Source organism: Myxocyprinus asiaticus, chromosome 29, assembly GCF_019703515.2.
Source record: "Myxocyprinus asiaticus isolate MX2 ecotype Aquarium Trade chromosome 29, UBuf_Myxa_2, whole genome shotgun sequence".
Classification (NCBI taxonomy): Eukaryota; Metazoa; Chordata; class Actinopteri; order Cypriniformes; family Catostomidae; genus Myxocyprinus; species Myxocyprinus asiaticus.
This window is the reverse complement of record NC_059372.1, coordinates 9,812,515-9,827,269: the sequence shown is the minus strand read 5'-3', so window position 1 is coordinate 9,827,269 and position 14,755 is coordinate 9,812,515.

The following is a 14,755-nucleotide window of genomic DNA, read 5'->3' as shown; positions in this document are numbered from 1 at the left end:
CTTTATTAAACTTCTTAAGCACACCTAGATCCTGCTCTTGTGATTCATTTTGAAACATTACAGAAGAGACTTGGGAACAGATGCCTTTATTCTCCTCCTCCTCCTCCAGACGGCTGAAGTTGGCAACGCTGGCTCTGGGACAGACGAGGTTGGCAACGCTGGCTCTGGGACAGATGAGGCTTCCAGCTCGTTGGCCGTGGCCGGCGTGGGCGCTGACAATTTGTGATGAAGGGTCTTCATGGCCCTACGCACCGACATCAGTGGCAGATCATTCAACTTGGAGACAGGGGCCGTGAAAGGCTTCGGATGGAGGTTTGGAGCAAGGAGTCGCGGAAGGCTTGGCGGTGACATGGCGTGGAGCAGACTCAGGCGTGGAAGACTTGGAAGCCGGGATTGGGCTAGAGAGAGGAGGATCCTCAGAAGCGAGATTTTCCTGGGTTAACCTCATATACTCCCATGTGTAGTCTCCCATCTCAGGCAGTTCCCTCCATCGGTGAGCTGTTAAACCAATCCGGTATATTGACTTGTGATGGGAGTCCGCAAAATCTGTGAGGCAGGCAATGGTGCAGAATTGACGGGAATACTCCATAATGGGTAAGTCCTCCCGGCTCAAATGAATGAACATAGCCGCTAGATCCATTTGTGCGGTCAGTTGTTCTGTAACGTTTCGAAGGGAATCACAAGAGCAGGATCAAGGTGTGCTTAAGAAGTTTAATAAAGAAACAAAGAAACAAAGTGTGGTACAAATTAACATAGAAAACTCTGGAACACGGCAGAACTAAGAACTAGGGAATAAAACATCCACGATGGGAACTCGGTACATATGAACGGGACAGAAACGCATAACAACTGACAATGACTAGGTAGAAATCAGGGCATTATATACACAGGGGTTAATGAGTGAATGAAACACAGGTGAGAACAACAGGGAACAGCTGGCAGTGATGAGGGCAGGGAATTATGGGCAGTGTAGTCAGGGGGAAATGAATGACGGGGCAAAACACAAGGCAAAATAACAGTGAATCATGACAGCTACATAGGAAAGCAATATGATGCTCCTTTGCTCCCTAATTAGGCAATGACTTAACCTCCAGTGTGTTGTCTGTCTGCACTGGTCTAAGAACAATTTTAAATGCACCTTATTTTCATCCTAACTCCGTATACACCCTCTGAAAGTAGCATTTTCCAGCTTTTGGATGCATCCATTGATTCTCAATCTGATAATGCACAGTGAACATAGAATACTTGAAGGAAAATGAGACTTTACTCCATGTACGTGGTCAATGTGTCATTAACAGCGTGCCGTTTCGTGATAAATCGATGACATTTTAAAAATGGCATATCGGATAAACCGAGAGACTCTTGAATCGAGCAAACAAAGTCCCACTCCAAACTCACGCCATTGATTATGCTAGTGATACTCTGGTTGGTCAGGATGCTCAAACACACATTTTGGGGGAAATCAACCAGCGAATGGTTTACTTATAGTTATCTCTGATAATTTAGCTGCGATAGAAGAAAATATTTAAAATCCAAAAAAATTACACACTTTACCAAAAAATAAATACAAATAAAAAGAATTATATTTATAGGCCTAACATTTAAGAACTACATTGAATTTAAATAAATTTGTAACAAACGTCAGACAACACCATTAAAATAAATGTTTAGATTTGTAGTTTTTTAGTGTGAAATAACTAAAATATATATATTAAAAATATTATAATATAATAAAATATATCACCCAAAAAATATATTTCTGTTAAGTTTTTTGTTTTGATTATAGATAGAATTACAGAATTTGAAACCACTGCCCTCAATGGCTGAACATATAGATGGACGAATTGATCCTAAGTATCGATACTTACGATACTGATGTTGTATAGAGAACAAAAATATTGAGGTTGTTGTTTTTTAAACTAATGGTTTTATGTAGTTACCATGAAAATGAATGTGTACCACAAGTTTCAAAGCGAAAAGCATAGAATCACATTAGCAAATAGTTGCTAGGATAGGAACTATTTCTCCTTCGACTTATTTTAATGTGCAGGAATGCTAAAAGACACAAGTAGTCACAGACAGCACTCATTCAAACAGAAAGTGGTAATAAGAGAGAAAACAGACAAACAGGATCTGGAGTTATTTTACATTAAAAAAACTACAAATCTAAACATTTATTTTAATGGTGTTGCGTGACGTTTGTTACAAGTTTATTTAAATTCAATGTAGTTTTAATGTAGGCCTATAAATGTAATATATACTATTTAATATTACCCATTTAATCTCAAGAATTCACCAAAAAAAAATCTGTTTAATAGAGGTATCAGTATTGGTTTTAGCGATACTGACCTTAAAGGAATATTCCGGGTTGAATACAAGTTAAGCTCAATCGACAGCAATTGTGGCATAATTTTGATTTCCACAAAAAAAATATTCCAACTCACTCCTCCTTTTCTAAAAAAAAAAAAAAAAAAAAAAAAGAAAAAATCAAAGTTACAGTAAGGCACTTGCAGTGGAAGTGAATATTTATGTGTTGTGGCTATACTTTTGAAAAAGTGATTATTTTAACGTTTACAGATTGTCCCCATTCACTTCTATTTTAAGTGCCACACTGTAACCTCGATTTTTGCTTTTTTTTAAGGAGGTGCAAGTCAAAATTAATTTTTGTAGTAATTAATATTATGCCACAAATGTTGTCGATTGAGCTTAACTTGTATTGAACCCGGAACCTTAATTTCAGGGTACATGAACTTTCAGAAGCTACATGTCGATTTCCTGTGCAATCATGTTGTCCAGTCTATGTGGACTCTTTCCCTGAATATGAAAGGGTAACTACATCAACATGTATGAGTTTTATGTAGGTGGGTTGCTGCTGCACATTTACAGGTGTGGTCATTTCAGGGCAGGCTGTAGCTCTGCCAGACTCAATAACTCTTCCCTTAATATGGCCTATCATTGAGCTCTTGTCAGGCTGTGACAAGACATGACACGTTTTGACAGTTTATGACAAAAGGTTGGCACACAGATGGGATTCTCAGCAAGTTAACCAGTGTTAACTAGCGTAATCACTCAACGTGGTGATAAAACTGATGGTGAGGTTGTTATGACAGATTTTTGATAAATGTCTAATTTTCAATCAAGCTTATAAGCCAAAAACGTATGGAAAATGGATCTCTACAAAGATTAGTTGACCCTAAAATACTGTAGTTAACCACAGTGCACTCCTACAAATTGTGCAAAACGAACTGAGCTGCTTATGCATTTTATTGCAAATTCTCTTACCTGCAAGAAAATGATGCAGTGTCCTGCAAATAAATAAGTTTTACTTGATATGAGCTTTTCAATCTATCCTTTCCCTCTTCATTTTAACTTGATGTCTCGGGTGTAAATATTATGCTTTCTCAAAAGTATCCTTCTGAAGAATGCCAATGCTTTCCCTGCACTTGTAATGCAGCAGCAACTAATAATGCTAGTTTATTGTTCAATGCAGTAGAGAATGAGGATATGTCAACAGTCAAAAATGTGAGCTGAAACAATGGAATGTCTGTTTAATGTGAGATGTGTGGGTGGTGCGTCAGGATTGTTCCCTTGATTTATGAGGTTACAGTACTTTTTACAGTAAGGCTTGGTGCAATATGTCCTCAGCTCTACATCCTGTTGAGAGCAGTGACCGACATGTGTTCCTGTGTTGGAATGGTGTGGCATGCTTCTCTGGCCAAAATCTCCATGGTGCTTATCACCACCATATGGGATACTGGCACGGAAAGACGGTTGCGGCAAAACGGTAATGAACACACAGGGATGCATCAGATGAATGCATCTGCATTGTGAAGTCAAACGCTGCAGGCATATGATGCATAACATAAAACATGTCTCGATAAATCATTTTTCACACTATCACTATTTTTTTTTTTTTATACGTTGGACCAACTTTATAGTATGTCTTTAATCACTCTGTACTTAAGCATTTGATAAAATGTACTTATGTAGATAAGTGTTGTTGCATTGTACTTACATTTAAACTACCTGTATTACATCTGTAGTTGCACTGTTAAAGGGGTCATGTCATGAGGAATCAAATTTTCCTTGATATTTTGACATATAAGAGGTCATTCTACTATAAAAACATACTGTAAGTTTTAGAACTCAATGTAATTCTCAGTGCAATAAAAGTTATTGAAACCAAGCTGCAAAAACGCCTCGTTCTCTACTTCCGCGACTTCCCTAAGTCTCTAGGGGGCCCATTGCTTCATGATCACCTGTACAGCAACAACATCAATGCCTACTTTACATCATTGCATCCTTGGCCCCGCCCACTGAGAGAGAACAAGACAGGCCTAGTGTGGCTTAACTATTCCTGAACACCAAAGGGGGCCCATCTGGCCATTTTGAATTATTTTTGTATAGAAACATGCACTAAACAAACAACTTTGAACATTGGCGTGAATCTTGTGCCGCTTTTAAAAGACACGGTGTCAGGTAACTCTGAAAAGGACATGCCATTCTGTTTCATCGGCTGCTCTGGGTCTTGCTGTTTTAAGCACAAACACATCCTGGATGCACATTTGCGCTATTTTTAATTGTTGGTGTATGCAAACATGCACTAGATGGATGTCTTTGACCATTTTTACGCATTTCCGGTGATGTGCACTTCAGTGCTGGATGTTACTGTGTGTGCGACTGTGCGTCATATCACCATGCTTTGGACTATATATCATTTCAGCATGAATTGCTTGTGGACCACTCATAATATGATTCAAGCTTTGCCAAGGAACTGTTATTGAAGGATGGGTCAGTTAAAAACAGTTGGACCAGATCGCAAAACCGTAAGCAAATGTCATGACTGTTTGTGTTGAACATCTCATTCTCATAGCGTAATCATTAAGGTTTCGTACAACTTTTCTAAATTTGACTAATTCGTATGATATCGTACAACTGCATTCATATGAATTCGTAGTTTCACTACAACCAATGACAACGCTGGACATCGTTTCCATCTAATTCCAACATTTACTTGCTTCTGTCACACACGACAGCTTCCTATCATGTTTACACACACTACTGATCGGTTAGGTTTAGATAAGGGGTTTGGGTAAGGGCATAATATTAATAAGCATGTCCTTGACACCTCGCGTGCAAAACTTGCGCTTTCTTCCACATTACACATCTGGGTATTTGCACATGATGAAATCAGATGAATTCATACAAACGTAATCGTACGAAATCATACGAAATACCCAACTCATAAAATATGTATGAATTTTCATGAGATTGGGTTGGATAGTTTATGTTGCTGCTGTGTTTGAGTGAACAGTTTAATATATTCTGAACTTGTTCATTATCTTCTGACTAAGTTTCAAATATGGCTCTATTCGAGGGCCTGAACAATGTTAGCCAATCATAACAGTGGGCATTTACGTTTAAGTTTTAAGGAGGTGCTAAGGCCAAAACCAAGAGTTTTAGACAGAGGGCCAGAGACAGGGTGGAAATGATCATATATTACTAAATTATGACTGTTTTGGTGGAGAAAATAAACTTAACTAAGATTATCAGTGGACCTCAGGGAAGATAATAAAATGATTAAAAAAAAAAAAGAGTATGTCATGACCTCTCAAACCTTACCCCTAACCCTAAGTCTACCCTAATCCTTACCCTAAACCCTAACCCCTACTCCTTAACCTACCTGTACCTCAACCTCAGTAGCAGCAAATGTGAATTGTGAGAATTTTGCATAACAACATGTAGTTACACAATAAATACAACAAGAATATGATTTTCTGCAGTGCAGCTCGACTTATGCTGCGTTAAGACTAATAAGATGCATGTACGCTGGGGTACTTACATGCAGCGCACGCCACAACATCAAGTTGCACACGCATACCAACACGCCCGCACACACACACCCCATGCCCGCAATTCCATCAACACACGCCTCTGCACACCCATGTACCCGAATAACCACAGCGTAGCCCACACACGGCTCTTTGGCTCAGGTTATGTGGCAGAGAACGGGAAGGTTTGCACCAGGGGCCCTTCCAACCTCGTTCGGCCTTTGCCAAGTTTCAAAAATCCTTCGACAGCACATTTCAGGAACCTTCACTGAACCTTCAACGAATCTTCAAAGTAGGAAATTATAGCGCCGTCATGTACTAGATAAACCAACAAAGATCATGTTTATGTTTAAAAAGAGTCATGATGCAGTTATAAGTCAAATTTTCACAGCTGCCAATGGTTTGCGAGTCTCGCGTACGCCATTAAGGTCTAGATATCAGGCAAATATACATTGAGAACACACAGTCCCTCGACAGGCAGGCCCTTCATCTAAAGTTATTGCCTTGCTGCCTGGGGTAATACATCACAAATTCTGTAAGGACAATGCTAAGAAGCGCAATGTGGGGACAAATGTATCATAGTTGCACAGTGAGCATTTTGTTACAAATAATGTTGTCATCAATTTTCATCTTTTGTTTAAACATATTAGTCTTTTGGACAAGATAGGTCATATTTCAGCAGCTTGATAAATTCTCCCTTCTTGCCTTTTTCACAGAATGTGCACTCAATTAATTACACAACCTTTAATTGGACAGATTATTCCTAATGGTTGTGCGATGCTAAATGTACAAACTCTGAGAAAGCTCAGGAGTCATTATTTTAATGCCACATTCTCCGCTAGTCACAATCAGTATGTTTCAAATAATTAATCAGTTTCACATTGCACGAAACATTCAACCTAAAATAGACAAATTACACTCACATTTGTGGAGGGATGTTTTTTTATACCATAATACTGTCCTCTTCTGTAATATCGCAGATGTGGTGCTTTATTAAGGGAGAGGGTGTTTTTTTTGCAATTTAATGATATCTGCAGGCATTTGGGTGTTTAATTAGGGCGGTAATGTCCGGTGATGTACGTGATGGATTTTTTACGGAAGCCGGCTTTAACTATCTCAGGCCATATCATAAATCACAACCTTGGCCGTAATGCTCGCGTGAGTTTGTTTAATTAGGATGTCCACCGAGAGACTCTGGGTGTTGCTGGGTTTCCACAACAAATGGCAGTTATATAAACACAACAGGGGATTTTTGGTGTTATATTGCTGATAAATATAGAAAAAATGAATAAAAGTTATCAGCATGTTGATAATGAGAAAAGCGTATCCAGGCCTTACAGCTTTGTTTGCATGAATCTTGAAGTTTTTTGTCTTTGACAGTTAATCAAATTATTCTTTGTAATTATTATGCTACCCCTGGAGGACTTAATATAATGCTTTCTTATTGAGAGATTCACTTAAATTAATTTACTCGTTGTAATAAGAAGACCGAAACCATTATAAAGTTAAACAATGTTTTCAATAAGGAAGTGGTCATGGCTTACAGTGTCTGTAGGACTAGGGTAGCAAAATTATGACAAAAATCTATGGCTGTGAATTGATACATTTTAAACTAATTAATCGCACAGTTGTGACTAATTGCGATTAATCATAGTGCATGGTTCATTTAAACAAACATTAAAATAAAATCATAAATATATTTATACTTTGTCTCAACAAACTTGCAAGAAACTGGTTAGTCATCATTTATTTTAATTATTTAAATAAGTACGTTTCAATGTTCAGTTTTTTTGCAGATAAAGTTAGACACATTTTTACAGGTATAAATCTTTGATACAAATATATGTTTACATGCCATAAAATCAGTTGACATGCTGTAATTTCAAATTGGATAAAATCTTCTGCTGTTTTCCAGTGGATCTTTTATTTTTATTTAATTTTTTTTAATAAAAGAATCAAATGGGCAGATTCAGTTAATTATGAGCTTTATTGGCAAGATAATACATCTGCGATGATCATTTCAGTTTATTAAACACTATGAATGACACTGAATGCTGAATGCTGAAGTTTAATTTGCTGAAGTTTAAAATCTCAAAACTTCTCTGGCTGCCGTTCAGTCTCTATCGCACACACATTGTGTCTCTCTCGCACAGTTTCGCTTTTGACGCTGATTCAGCTGACAGTGAGTGTTTTTCGGGCGATGCGAAGAGATACAGCAGCTTGCCCGTATCTCTCCCACACCTGGCTCACCACTTGTGGGTGAAATCTCCATTCTCTGTACAGTAAATCCGCTCCTGTGTTTATTATGCCTGGGACATGCTTCAAGTATAATGAATAAGCATGATTTGCTCCACTCAATCAGTTTCTGTGCTAGAATTGGCAGTGGAGTCGAGCATGTAATATTTTTAACGTGTTAAACAGTCAACTAATAATTGCAAAAATGAACGTGTTAAATTAAAAGAAATTAAAAAGTGTTAAGATAGGATTGTGTGAGGAAAAGGTCGAAAAGTAACATTATTTTGCAACAATATAGGTATACTACGTATCAACCATAGAATCACATAGAGGCATAGAAACTGTAACATGCAACACAATACTACAAATGCCACAAACAACCCCATTATTATTTCTGTCATTGCAAGTGTGTAGTTTCCCATGTTTCACAGCTCATTGACTGTTTGTGCACAAAGATCTGAACTTCTACAAACTCTCCCATTATATATAGCTGACAAACATGTCTACACTGCAGAATAAGGGGCAGTTCACACGAAACATGCATTCATCTGAGCTGTTTTAAAATATATTTCTGTGAACACACGCTAGTCTAGATGGACGTCTTTGACTGTTGCACCATGTCAGACTTTAAGTGTCTCACGCAGAAGTGGCACGTTGTTTTAGATGGCGTGTCAAGTTCAATAGAAATTCAACGTTTAAAATCGCATCTCGAGACAAATGTGTGCTGTTCTATTGTTCAGCTGCATCTAGCTTTGTTTAGTGCAAGAACGGGTTCGGTCTGACTAGTCCCTTAATTTCTTATTTACACAGAGTCTACACCTTTTTTAATTATTATAAGAGCATTCTAGTTTGGTCACATGGCTTGCTTGCATTGTTTATTGGATGTCTGTCAACACTGCAAGTAAGAAATGCGATGTAACAAATTACAAATAATTCCAAATTGCTGCCTTTCTTTTCACGTTGGTTCTAAAGCTTCTATTGAATGTCAGGTGAGGCTTTTTCAGCAGTCATTTTTCGTTCGCCACAAGAATAGTGAAACAAACATGCATTAGGCCAATTAAAACTCACTTATTATAAACACATGTCATTACTGATAGGTCTATAGACTAATTTAAATGCCTTTGATTTGTCATTGCATTCATGCACACTACAAAAATATCTTCAACTGGTTAAAATTAGAGTTGGGGAAAAAATAGATTCTGGACATTAACACAAATCTACATTCAGTTCGATACGAGTGTACCTCATTGAGGCAGGATCAAATCTGGGGGCTATCAATGTTTAACACGCCCAGCTGGATGGGAGCTGGTAAATATGGTGCAGCGTGGTACAGAGGCCACGTAGGCCAGGTGACCACAGCGGGCACACGTGTCAGTCCGTGCTCATTAACGTGACTGATAATGCCATCTATCAGTCGTCTAATTGGCAATGAAGATCTGCGGAGGGTATTTTAACCAAGCCCACGTATCCATCACACAGCTGTGGACAAGATGATGTCACTTCATTACCAGAGTGCTAACCAGGTAAAAGTCACATCCATTTGTAATGAGCGCGGGTGCTGCTTTCACTCCTGTCCATTTTCATTATGTAAAGTTCAACGCATATGTATGTGTATTGCAATTATCTTGATGAATATGAAAACATACTTTTTATGCTTTTATTTTTCTGCATCATGTCAAAGGCAGCAAAGATGAGCTCCTACCTGAAACAAATAGCAGTACAAATGTGTAAACAGTAGGATGTAAATGTATTTTAAAGGAGCTGATTTAAATTGATAAACATTTTAGCCATTTTTTTTTATAGGTACAGTACAGAAAGATGGCATAAAATGATGGGGGAATGGAATTGGCAAATCTGAGTTGAATTTGAACTTACACCACCTGCAGAAGCACCACAACATAACGTTTCAGCGCTGTGCACTAACCACTAGGCCACGTCAGCGGCAAAAATACAAAAAGTTCTTTCATTGGCTTTTTCCCCCACTTTACAATATAGATTCGAACTCACGTCACCTGCATGATCGCTAAAGCGCAATGTGTTAGAGCACATTTGATAACAGCTAGGCCATCACTCTGACAGAAATGATTATTTTCTTTTTTTTACATGTTTTTCCACTTTTATTCATACAAACAATAGAGAAAGAGGACTGGAAATGATAGCTAAAATGAGAATTGGAAACGCCACAAGCCAGATTTGAAACTGCATCACCAATACAAGCATCACGGCATACTGTTTTAATTGCAAAGCCACAACAGAAATGATGATGATTTTTTTTTTCAGCCTTTTTACCACTTTCTTTATAGATACAGTAGAGGAAGAGGACAAGATATGATGGGACAAATGAGATAACAGCTCCAACAGCTGTGCACAGAAATGGTAATTTTATTTTCGGTTTCCCCTTTTTTAATTATAGGTACAGCAAAACCTGATTCAAACTTACACAGCCCACATGAGCACCACAGCTCAATGTGTCACAGCACAAGTATGTGCTAACAGACAGACAGGCAGACAGACAGATAGATACAAGTATGTGCTAACATCTCCGATAGAAATGATCTTTTACTTTTGCCATATTTCCCACTTATTCTTTTTTTTAGGTACAGTAGAACTGGATTCAAACTTGTGTTGCTCACATGAGCACCACAGCTCAATGTTTCACAGCACAAGTATGTGCTAAACACTAAGCCACAGCTCTGATAGAAATGATCATGTTACTTTTTGGCCTTTTGTCACACTTTTAATTTTATATGTACAGTAGTGCTAGATTCAAACTTGCGTCACCCACATGAGCGCCAAGGTATAATGAATCAGAGCACATGTGTGTTTTAACCACTAAGCCACAGCTCTGACAAAAAAAAAATAATAAAAAAAATATGTTCTAACAAACTGCAAGGAAAAGTGGCATGCCAGGCAACAGCTCCAAGTCCCTGGATATTTCCTGGAGAGAAAAAATTGCCAGTTCATCCTTCGCTGTCCACTCCAGTACAAAAACTTGGCTAAAATGTCCAAAAGTCCATATTTAGTAATTCGCATGTCAGTGATTATCATTTCCAACCCCCTCAGACTGCAGCAATGAATCTTTACCTCCCTCCATCTCTCTTCTTTTCGCTTTCCGCCTCTCTCCCTCACTCGTCCTTCCCATTTATTGCTTTGTACAGCAAAGCACCATTACTGATCCCTTCCAAAGCACAAACTAAAAATCTATCCCGTTGTCATTTGCTTCGCCGTGCCATCTATCATCCGGGATCGGGTGGGGGGAGTTTGGCAGCATCTCAGTGCCGGAGAGGAGGCGCTCGAACAGGAGGCAGAGTCAAGGACTTTCACGCGCAACAAAAAACTTGTCACATTTATTTATGGCTCTAGCTGGGACACATAATAGGACACATCAAACTGCTGTTTTTTCCCCCTCCCTTTCAGTTTTTTTTGCACTTTTTCTTCCCCTCCGCGGCGATGAGCGCCCTCACGTCACCGGCTTCCTTGTCGAAGTGGGTCACAGGCATCTCTTGCCTTACACATACAATTTCCAAGACAATGGCGGAGCACTTTGGGAAGTGACAGTGACAAATACAGGAGGCCCCACTGAAAGCTGGGCAGGCTGTTACATGAGTGATTGCACCAATAATCATGCGGGGCCGTCACGTGGCCTCAGGGCAGGAAAGAGGGAGAGAAAGGGAGCAGGGGAAGGAAGGAGGCAGGGAAGAGGAGGTGGAATGGACAGAGCAGCAGAAAGAGAAAATGAGAGAAAAGAGGAAGTGAGAGTAAGATAGACAGATGGCAAAAGAGTGAACTGAGTAAATAGGAGATTCAGAGTGTGAGTGTGGAAAAAGCATATAAAAGCTTCAAGAGATAATATATAGATGATATATATATACATATATATATATATATATATATATATATATATATATATATATATATTAGATAGATAGATGATCAGACAGAGAGAGAGAGAGAGAGAGAGAAAGAAAGAATGGGTATATTTATTGTAGTTAGAGTCTTGCCTTTGGGTGGGTGGGGGGGGGGGGGGGTTTATGGGCTGTAGGTCCATGTGCATTGTTGGCTAACAGGTCCTGGCAAATCATTTTTTACTCCCTTATCAACCATCTGCGACTTCCTTCCCTTCAGATGAGGTGCTGCTAAATGACTGTCACCCCACGAATCGCTCCGCTGTGTTCTGCCGCGGCGCTCGTAATTGGAAAGGGGTGGCTCGGGCCTGCTTCCTGCCATGACCTTTCTTAAACTCACCCGTCCGGGGAATTGGGTAGAGTCTGCGATTAAATTACTTCTCCGCCACCTCGGCCCCTCACCTTAAGTGCCGCTACTTGGCTCGGGTTCACAGACTGGGTTGAAGGCCCCCCTAGTGTGCCCTCCCCAACCCACCCATCGCGTTACGCCCCAGTGAGTATCGTCTGCTATAGAGAGCATAAAGCTGCATAATGCATTTGCTAGCAAATCCCTAAAAACTGGGCCTTAAACTTTAAAGGGACATATCCTACAAATTTGTGCATTTCATTTTCCTTAGTCTACTTGTAATGTTAGTTTCTTGCACAAAAAAACAGTTACATGGATTTTTCTACATAGTACATATTTATTTTATTTTTTTAAAAAGCAAGGTAAGTCCTGTTCCAATTATATGTCCCCTTTAAACACCAAACAATACACTAGGCTCATGGGCTGCAGGAAAAACATACAGCACCATTTATTTCCTTTTGATATGAAAAGTTTAACTTGCTCCAAAAAATGTGCAATACTAACATTTAACAAGTAGAGAACAGTTTCATTTTAGTGGTGTTAAAATCCTGTCATATTAACAGTATATTTGAGAAATATCACCTCACCTGAGTGCTTGCTAAATCATTTTCAAACATGTACATCTCAACTACTGTCAAACAGTAGACAATAAGTGTGTTCTTCATACACAAAGTCTCTTAATTTGAAAATGATGAATCTCTGATATAAAAGACGAAAGTGGAGCAAAATAGTGAAATCTCAAATAACCTTTTTATCACTTTTATAACTTCCATAACTTTACATATTAACTCTTTTTCGGCGCTAGCTCATTTTTTGCAGACCAGTTTGATGGCGTATCGCTCCCTTGGAGGCTGTGCCTAAAGCTTGTAAAGTGATATCAAAGAAAGACTTTTGTGATAAAACATAATAAATGCCAAAAACTCTTACAGCCAGGTGATTTCACACAGAAACAGGGTCTTTTACTCTTTTACCGGGAAGGAAGGTGAAAGACTGCAATCATGACTGAATAAGAAATTACCATTGCTCTGCTTTGCTAGATATTATAGGCTGTTCAAAACTAGTTAGCTGCCTCATTGTCTACTGTTTACATTCTAGTTATACTGAAGTCATTCTATTTATTACGTTTTATCCAGTGTAAATAAGGGATATTCTCATGAAACGTGTTAAGATCATGTCTTGGTCATATTTAACCCCAAATCAATACAAAAAAGATATATTTTGCATAAAGAAAGTTAAGCCTATATTTAGGACTATTACAACCATGTTTGCATTGTGACACTATTTTCAAGACACATTGATCCCAATTTTCATTATCGTAATGTTTTTTAATCCTTAGCTGACGATTGGGGAGCAGGTCGTCCTCTCAACCAATTCGCTGCTGTAGGTGCCGCTGGATTTCATGTGTCATTCATGATACACTTCCACTCTTGGCGATCGGTGGCGATATTTCTAGACTCATCGATGGTCATTCGCAAAAAAGCCTGTCGTGTGAGCTCCTGACAGAATAAAAATCACACCATGTAGGCCCACCTTAAAGTTAGGATGTGGGTTAGGGTTTCTCTATAGTAAATATAATTATCTTTATTTAAATCAATAGACCTACACGTACACAACATATCCTTATTTAGTTAGCCAGACGTGTGTGCGTTTAAGCATCTCTAAAAGGCCTGATATAATGAGATGACATGCCACTGAGATTGACAACACAAAAAACCTTTCCTCAATTGTTCTCCAAAAACGGCTAAATAAAAAGCATCACATTTTGACTTGCCTCTATGCAAATGAATGGCGTGTTGGGCTATAAAACACACGTTACGTGAAATCAAATCATCTCTATAGACATACAAACGCTCTGATCAAGTGCTCATTTCTTCTCCTTTTGAGTCATTCAAACAGCTCGACTCCCTCTTCAATTACATTGCGTGTCAGAAGACAGCTCGCGGCACTCGGGCCACGCAGCTGAGACGTTTGTTTTCTTACTTAATGACAGCTGATAGCTGGAGTCAGGCAGGTTATGAGTTTCAATTTGGGTTTGGCAATAATAACAATTACAGCTCTCAATATCTCTATCATTACAGAGTGGCTGTTGCAATATACTGTAGCACGCTGTTCTGCCGAGTATGAGTCCTTCATATGCAGTTTGCCATCACAGCTAGAGCTGCATAATCAAATAGACACAGCTACGCACACACACACAACATGCTGTCTTTCTTTAGATGCATCTTCATATAAACAAATTTGTTTCATGTAATGATAGCTATTCGTTTGTAACCTAAAGATTACACTTGAACTTGAATTGACTCGAGTCCTAAAGTTACCACGAAATCAAAATTGACCCAATATTTCTTTTCTTAATACAAGTTAAAGATTCAGTTTGGTGCATGTTATTTCACTGAAAAAAACATTCTCTTTGTATTTATTTATTTATTTTTCAAAAT